The following is a 9438-nucleotide window of genomic DNA, read 5'->3' on the forward strand; positions in this document are numbered from 1 at the left end:
GATATGAGATCGGTGTCTTGGTCCTATAGCTCTTGTTTCGTCTCCATGTTCATTGCCTCAACCATCTGCTCAACCTGTTGAGAAAGTTCTCGAACCTGCACCTGTTCACCCTCTTCTTCATATGCTGGTTGCTCTGCTTCCTCAACATGTATATGTGCAGTTTTCTCTGTCAGTGCACCTTGTCTTTCCTCTTGTTTTTGTTTCTACTTTTCTTCCCTTTCTCTCCTCCTGAGCTCTTACTCTTCTTTCAGCTTCTTCTCCATTTGCTGAAATTTTCTCCGTTTATCTTCCAACCTTTTCTTCTCTCTCTTCCTCCATTCTACTCTCCTTTTGTGTTGTTGCCTCTTTGCCTCTATCTCCAAAGCTACCTTCTCAACAAGTGGATCTTCTCTTAACTTGTATCTTTGCTCAGCCTCTATGCTCTCAGAAATCTTCCTCTTGCCTTTGTCTTGCATTGGTTTGCTTCTCACTGTTATTGTTGTTTCTTCTTCTTGTGATGTTCCTACCTGTAGTGTTATTTTCCATTCTACCGCTATGCTGACCGATTCATTGATCCTAGAGGAGTTGTAGCAACACCTCAAAGGATCTTCCTCTGGCTAATGACATGCCCGTGGATCCATGGGTAGTACACCTTCTCACAGTGGTTCTTGCATATGCAGTGGGGATCATACGGATTGAAACTCATGGTGTTGAACCCAAACTTCTTTAAGTCCTCAGCCTCGGCATCCACATCCTTCAAGGTATGAATCTCGTACAATCCAATCTGCAAAGGAAGAGTAGGCCATGGTGCCTTCTTCCTCCTGTGTAGTCTTACTAATAACCCTATGGAGATGTGGTATGAAACCTCTTACATGACCAACTTGTCCATAGAAAACCTTGGTAGCTCATATAAAGGCTTCTCTCTGCCAAACATCATGATGAAGGTGCCATCAGGTGAGGCATACCAATCTGCAATGTTGAGAAATGCCTACATTGCTTCTTGGGACATGCAAGGTGGACCCTATTCGAATATCATCTTGTATAGCAGGGTGATGAAGTGGTCAGATAGCCTTGCCATGACTCCTCAGTGGCTTCACTCAGACAGCAACTTGCAATAAATGTTCACGGCATCATTTGATGGTGTCCATGTCCAACTCATGCAAAGGAACTATTGTTGTCCACAGATTGCATCAAGCAAGTAAGTAGACATATAGAATCTTTCTTTCTCATCTTTAGGCGAACTCTGGGCATTAGACACATGCACTTTCAGTTGAAAATCCAACATGTCCAACCAGTTGAAAGGCCTTCCTTCATTTTCCAACTGATCCAACATAACCACCCAACTCTGCAGAAAGGTCTTTATGCTCTCTTGACCATATAGGTGGAACGCAAAGATGACCAAGAGTTGGTAGGCCTTCCTGAGTGACTTCCTCTTATAGACTTGGTTGGGTGTCGCTCTTAACTTCGATGGCTCTCTTACCTAACGCTTCATGATGTCTCTAATGTTCACATTGTCATTGGGCATATAGAAGAGTGCATCCATATGGTTCACTGATTGTGGCAAGTGATACATCTAATGGTAGTTTTCCAACCTGAAGGTGGAAAGCTAGGCTCTACTGGCACTGCTCAATGTCATTGTCTTGGGATCGATATGTGAGACAAATCAGTGAATGATATTCATGCATGGGAAGGCAATGTACCTACATGCAACCCTATACAATACTGACTTGTGAATGTTGACATAGACTTGTCGATCTTCAAGATCTTCCTTGAAGATACCTACAAATATGTCCTTTATTTCCTGCCATGTAATCCTCATGTCCTTATCTATGAACAACTGCGTGTCAGCATAGATGGGAAATTTCATTGGCTCTTGTTTAACTACATGTCCAGTGCTGCTCTCTATAGTATCCTTTGATCCATCTCTCTTGGAAACCATGATTCTTGTACCACTGAGAAGCTACTCAATAACTGATGTACATAGAGACAGAGCACACACTCATGGAAAGAAAATGTCAGCTTAAAACACAAATCACTTCAAGGACCGATCATGTAACAAACCTTATAACTACTAGGCAATATTGTGAAGTTGTGACTCTCATAGGTGAGGAACTGTCAAATGGCTCTATGCATTGTGCACTCCTAGCTACTAGTGAGAGGTACTAATGACTGGAACTACGTAGAGCATAGTCTAGTGTGGCTTGCTGTGGAATAGAACTGTGTAATGCGTAGTTCAATCTAGGTTGGAGATAGTTGGGACTGCGCATTGCGTAGTCCCAGTGGTCAAGACTGGGGAATGTCTCCTAGAACTACATAGAACATAGATGGAGCCAATTACTGATAGCTTCTGCACAATTCCTAGAGCCAAGGCAGAGCCTTGAGTTCCAAACATGCCCAGTGCATGCCGGGAAGAGCTAGATTCAGGCCAAGGTAGCCCAAATTTGCCCAAGGGAAACTTGAAAACGAGAAGATTTGAATGCATGAGTGAAATACGGTGCATATATTAGTGAATGATTATGCATTCAATCAAAGTAATTTCAGAAATCAATGAAACAGATGAACAACGAAGCTTTGGGGAGATTCGCTACAACGACGACCGTTAGTGCAGAAACTAGGTTATGCATGTGACGCTTAAGAAAGGCAATGCAAAACTTGAAACAACACTTCTACAAGTTAAAAAAAAAACTAAAATGCCAGCGGTAATTTAATAAAACATGCAAAACAACACTCACACAAGCCAAGGAAACAAAAGCGACAGAAAAAACAACAAAAGATGCCTTGGGAATTCTAGAGCTCCAAGATCAAATGTGAAAATGATCTATAGTGGCGTCTATTAAATAGATTTAATTTATCTAGGGTTTATGATTTGCGTGCCAAAAATCTAGGAAAAAGAAACAAGTGGTGGTAGTTTCTAAAATTAACTCGAGTTTAACTACCAATGCTAAAAATAGATCCCTATTTGTTTAGGGATGTTTTTTTTCTTTTTTCTTTTTTTTCTTTTTTCAGGAGGGACTTCCATGCATGCATGGAGAAATTGCACATTTATGGAGGGAACTGGGCAACTTGTCGGCACATGCATCAGACAACAACTGAGGGAATGCTTCTGCGCAATTCTTGGGTTGGGTGGCTCTAGCTGCCTCTCATGCTTTGTGTAGTTTTCCTACTGAAGACAAGATGCTCGCTGGGTCTGCGTAGTTTTGGCGCCTAAGCTCACTATTTGGCTAATTTGTGCAATTCTTGAGAGCAAGGCTCACTGCTGAGCTGCACTACACAATTCCTGGGAGCAAGGCAGGTTTCCCTCTAGGACTACACATTTTTCCAAGGCATTGCAAGAACTGGATGCAAACAAAGTCACGGGGAGTCAGCTTGTGGTTAGACAGCAAAGCAAGTATGCGAATGCAAGTTGTAAAGCGAAAGATAAACTAAAATGAAAACCCAAGTACCTAAGCAGTGTAAGACAAGATGCTAAGATTTTGAGGAGGGAGGCTCCAAAATAAAGCGAAGGAAAAATATTGGAGGGTGATTGTAACTGCTACAATAGGTCCTAAACAATTTGTAAAAATTAAGCCATAAGGCTTCTAGCTCCAAGCAAATTTTGTATGAAAACAATATAAAATGCCATAGGAATTGCACGCTTGAGATTCCTCAACATACAATGCTCATTTTTAGTTTGAGAAAGTTCCTCCCATGAATGAGACATAGCATATTGCCTTAAACAATTTGTAGAAACCAAGACATAAGGATTCTTTCTTCAAGCAAATTTTGCATGGAGAAGGGAGAAGCCTCTGAAGGAAAATATCCAAAACATTGTAGGGTCTTAATATACTCCTAATTAAATGGATATTGACTTGGATTTCACCTTCCTTTGATTAATATCAACCCACCATAATCATGCTTTGGGTGTTGAACATTCAAAACTCGCTCTCTCTTTATTATGGTTGGATTTTGCACCATACTTTTCAGCTCATAAACAATTATAGAGATATCCAGTGGTTACCATTTACCACACCTCCATGAAAGAATCACTCTTGGAATATGGTCAAAACTATAATTTTTTTTAGAATATAAATCACACCTTATCATCTTCTTTCAAAAGTGAAATTTGTTTTAGAATATAAATCTCACTTTATTATCTTCTTCCAATGATCTAACCAGTGGACCAGCAATGATAGGTTTCAATATGGATATAATTTTTAGGTGGGTGCTTCCTTATGCTTACCAAACTACATTTTCACATATATAAAAACTATGAAAAATGACCTTACTTAACAATAATGTCCCTTACCTCCCATAGCATATTACATTGGATTTTAATTTCACATGTTCTTTGTCTAGCTGTGACATGACTTTAACTTGACCATCACAAGTGTGGGTCTAATTTATGAAACTAAATTAGAACATATACTTAATTATCAACCTGGATTAGTAAAATTAGAAACATGCCAAAATATATGGATCTTAGATCTAATTAACTTAGGAAGCCATTGTTTAGGATTTCAAAACTTGAATTCATGTTGGAATCTTAAAGATAGAAGGACAACTATTATGAAAAGAAAGTAAAGAAAACATTCAGATTTACTCTATGAAAGCATATAAATGATTGGTCAATGAGATTAGTCTATTTTAGAACATCGAGAAGAGGCTCTTTTCTAAGAGTCTTGTTTTTCCTTCCACAATCTTTCCATAATATCATTGCCAAATATCTAAGAAAGCATGAGAGAATGTAAACTATAAAATCACATAAATTCAGTCTAGAAAAGCATATGAAAAAGTGAATCTTGTTTCAGTTCAGTCCTAGCCCACGGAGAAGAGGCTCTTTTCTAAGAGTCTTGGTTGTCCTTCTACATTAAAGCTAATTACTGAAAGGAAAGTAATCTTCACTTAAAACATGGCCATAAAATGAATTCGTACTGAAAACATCTAGAAATATTTACAACAAGTAAATATGATGAACATAAAGAATTAAACTAGCATATGCATAATTATGAACATTATTCTACAACAAAGTGTACTTAGCTCAGAATGGGGGCCCTCCACCTTTGCCTAGTACACCCTTAAAACAATCAGCTACAACACTCCATTCAAATCATACATTATGCACAAAAAATTGACAGGGCAAGTTTCAGTCTTCAATTATCTTCAAAAAGTAAGAATCTCCAGAATCTTCAGGGTCCTTTCTAACTATGAAAGCCTTGTTTAAATAGGCTAAATCATAACAATAAAAGCTAAAAAGGTTGTAAAAACTAATAATTATCGTAATCCACCTCACAAGGTTGAATTCATCAGTTAGTTACACAAAATTTGGGTGAATCCCATAAAATCATAAAACATCCCATTTTTCATGGGATTTTCTGATCAACTGGTCAAGTTTGACCAACGTAGACTGGCACTAATCTAACTGATTTGATTTGATCCAATAGGTGTTCATCCATCTGTGGTTCCCATAGTTTCCATATATTTCTTTGGTTTGAGCCCAAGTTTCCTGCAACAATGACTTTGAACGAGCCATTACAAGATTTTCCAGTTCTATCAGAATTTAATTCTAATGCTCAATTTTGACTAAAATATTAAAATAATTCAAAGACATAGCTTGACTACCTTGATGTGCATGAAACAAGCAAAATTATGTGGATAAGGTGATAAAGTGGTGAGGAAAGGTGATAAATGATGAAATATGTGTGTCAAAAAGAAGCCAAAATGGGAGATTAACACTCCCCCTTGCTATGCATCAAGCATGTCCTCATGCTTGATTGTTTCGTCTGGATCTTCTTCTTTCCCTAGATGTTGATGTTGCTACGTCAACCTATGCTGCTTGTAGAAGAACATATATCCTTTCTTCTTCTCTTCCCCCATCCGTATAGATTTTGTTTTTTACTTTTTGTTTCTCATACTTGTATTGCCAGTGCTTCTTTTCTTGTAACCATCCGTATGCCTACTTTGAGATAAGGACATTTTGAGTTTCAATATTTTGTTGTTTTGACTCTTATACATCTCATTTTCTTTTTGTGGACGCCTTTCCATGATCTCTTCTACTTGGATTTTTTTTTTCAATTCTTCCACTTGTTTTGTCTCTTCTTCTTTGTCTTTCTTAGAGGATTCTCCATAAGTTTCTGCTGCTATCCTCTTGACTTTCTTGCTTAATTTTTCATATGAGGAATCAGAGGATGAATCTCTCTTTCATTTTCATCATGCCATCTATCTTCTTTTATTTCCTTTAGCTTTACATTTGCTTGTTGTCCTAATATTTCAAGAAGGTCATGATGATTTTGTTGTACTTCATCAATTGGCAACTCCTACTCAATTATACCCTGGGTCTCAACAGGAGGTTCTTCCAATGTTCTCACCTCTTCCAACATCCTCTTCCTAGATTTCCTAGGAAAAGAGACAAAAGTTTTGTCTTCTTCCAGACTTTCCATTTCAACTTTCTTTTTATATCTTCTTCCTGGGTAAGAGGATGTATACATTACCTCTCTGGAAAAATATGACTGTGTTAATATTTGAAGCTAAATCTAATTGGCCTTCCTCTTGGTTTTCTGTAAATTTGTTCCTCTCAAGGAAACTCATCCATGTCTCCCTGTTGTGATTTTCAAATTATATATCAACCCCTGATGATAGTAACTCACCTGCTTGTGGTAATCATGTTGCCAAAGCTAGATACTCCTCTGTTATAGGAATGGTTATATCTCGCACAACTTTCTTTTCATCCTGATAGTTAGCCACAAATGCTTTTGTAATTTTATGATTATATCCATTGAAATTTCTTAAAAAGTCCACCAAGTCTGCTTACCAAGCTGCTCTTTGCTTCCTTGTGTCCATTTTTCTTCTTGGAACCCCATTGGTTCAATCCTCCTTTCCATTTTTGAATGTTCGCTTTGTAATTTTGATACCTAGGTTTTCAAACTGCTTGTCAGCATTCATTGGTTGAATTTCAAAAAGAAAATAAAATAACAATAGGGATTTTTTTACCTTCTTCCCTTGTTTTTTTCTTTGAATCTCTTGGTTTAAAAAGAGCTCTATAATCCCAGAGTATTTCAAAATTCTCAGTTCCGGGAGGAAGAATTTATTAAATGCTTTCAAAAAAATAGAATATCCATTGTTTCTCTGTATGACCTCTTCTTCTTTTTTTAATTAAATTCAAACATCTCTTACTTCTAAAAACGAATTCAGGAGAGAATTTTGTTAAAAATAAACTCAAAGAGAAAATTTTGGTTTGTACCTACCAGAGAAAAATTGTTTCTTGTTTTTGTAGCAAAATCCTAATGTGTAATTTGTATACCCTAGAGCTTTGATAATGATTTCTTTACAACTCTGCTTTACAACCCTTCTACTTTGAGAACCCTATAGCGTTGACAACGAACTATTTTGAGAAAGGGGTTTTTCGAAAAGAAAAATCTAAAGGACTAACTCTACTACTTAATCCTTCAATTCTTGAGTCCTATTGTATTATTCCTTCTCGATGCCTAATGTTGCTTCCTTAGAGTTGTCAACAAAACAAACTCAAACTCTTACCTGGTGTTGGCTACCAACTGACCTTCAAATCCATGAATTTCACAATGCAGAGATAATATCTGTTGAAACGTAAAATTGAGCATGATTCTCATGATTTGGTTTTCTACAAAGATTGATCATGAAATCTTGGGGATTTAATTTTGCGAGATATCTCCTGAAACTAGAAACTAATCGTAAAACTAGCACTTCTGACTTAGAACTGGTGTTTCATCTTGAAATTCTGGGTTTTCTACAACCAGTGTATTTACAAATTTGAGCTTCATGCAGACTTATAAAAAAAAATTGAGTTCCTAGTTTATGGTTCTTACCTTTCTTCTAATCTCATTTTCTCCCTGTACTTGAAATTTCCCAAATTTCACTTGTGGGCTTTTAATTTCTATGTAAATTGGCTCGAAATAAATGAAGTTCAGGTTCGAGCTCCCCAGCAGAATTCACGTTATCGTTCACTGTGCTTCAACTTCCTTCTATCCTCCTCATTCCTTTGTAGCTTCTTCTTTTTCTAACACTGTGTTCCACTCTTCGTGGAAGCTTTTTGAAAAACTCCTGTTACGCTCTCGTATTCACCGTGGTAAAGACTGACACCTTGGAACTTTACGATATCATTCACTGTATGAGACTGACTTGGAGTCTACGAGCTCATCCGAGGTAGTACTACTCTGCTTGGTAATGCCATAGTACATTTAGAATTTCTCAGAATCATTTGCAACTTTGATTTCCCAAAATAAATATATGATTTCATTCATAAGCTATTGTGACTTATGATTGCACTTCATTGTGTTTGTATTTTCCTTTCTTGTTACTAATACAGTAGTAACCTTATAACTCTGAGACTATAATCATGGTAAGCAGTATTGATTCGTCTTCATGATTTCAATAGTAGGCAGCTTATTTGTATATAATCCATAGGCAACTCGATTCAAATCTGTAGGTAAGTTTCATTTCATTATATGATATTCTGCCAACTTCTTTTCATTATCAATGTAGGTACGAGGTCTTTTACAAGTAATGAAAAGTCTTCTCTAAAATCATAGCATGTAATGTTCCTCTCCTTCAATCATAGTTTGGCATGTAATATTGCTCTTTTTTAACATAGTTTGGCATGATTAAGTATTGTAATTAACTTCCATTACAATATTCTTTGTATATACAATATTTTTAATTCTTATGAAAAAAATGTCTCTTGAAAGATTATTTTTCTTTAAAATGACCATTTTTAAGGTCATTTTAAAACAAAGTATATCGTTCCTTAATGATTGCCTTGCATTTACAATAGCAAATTCTTTCAACTTTGACCTTTAAATACTGAATTTCTTCAACTATTTGCACAACTAATGATGAGTATAGGGTTTTTAATGAGATTTTTTTCAAATTTTATGATTATATCCATTGAACTTTCTTAAAAATTCCATCAAGTCTGCTTTACCAAGCTGCTCTTTGCTTCCTTGTGTCCATTTTTCTTCTTGGAACCCCATTGGTTCAATCCTCCTTTCCATTTTTGAATGTCCGCTTTGTAATTTTGATACCTAGGTTTTCAAACTGCTTGTCAAAACTCATTGGTTAAATTTCAAAAAGAAAAGAAAATAACAATAGGGATTTTTTTTACCTTCTTCACTTGTTTTTTTCTTTGAATTTCTTGGTTTAAAAAGAGCTCTATAATCCAAGAGTATTTCAAAATTCTCAGTTCTGGGAGGAAGAATTTATTAAATGCTTTCAAAAAAAATAGAATTTCCATTGTTTCTCTATATGACCTCTATTTTTTTTTTGAATTAAATTTAAACATCTCTTACTTCTAAAAACGAATTCAGGAGAGAATTTTGTTAAAAATAAACTCAAAGAGAAAATTTTGGTTTGTACCTACCAAAGAAAAATTGTTTCTGGTTTTTGTAGCAAAATCCTGATGTGTAATTTGTATACCCTAGAGCTTTGATAATCCTTTCTTTACAACTCTGC

This window comes from Pinus tabuliformis, chromosome 5_2 (genome assembly GCF_031772625.1).
Source record: "Pinus tabuliformis cultivar Carrire ecotype Pingquan chromosome 5_2, CPIR1, whole genome shotgun sequence".
Classification (NCBI taxonomy): domain Eukaryota; kingdom Viridiplantae; phylum Streptophyta; class Pinopsida; order Pinales; family Pinaceae; genus Pinus; species Pinus tabuliformis.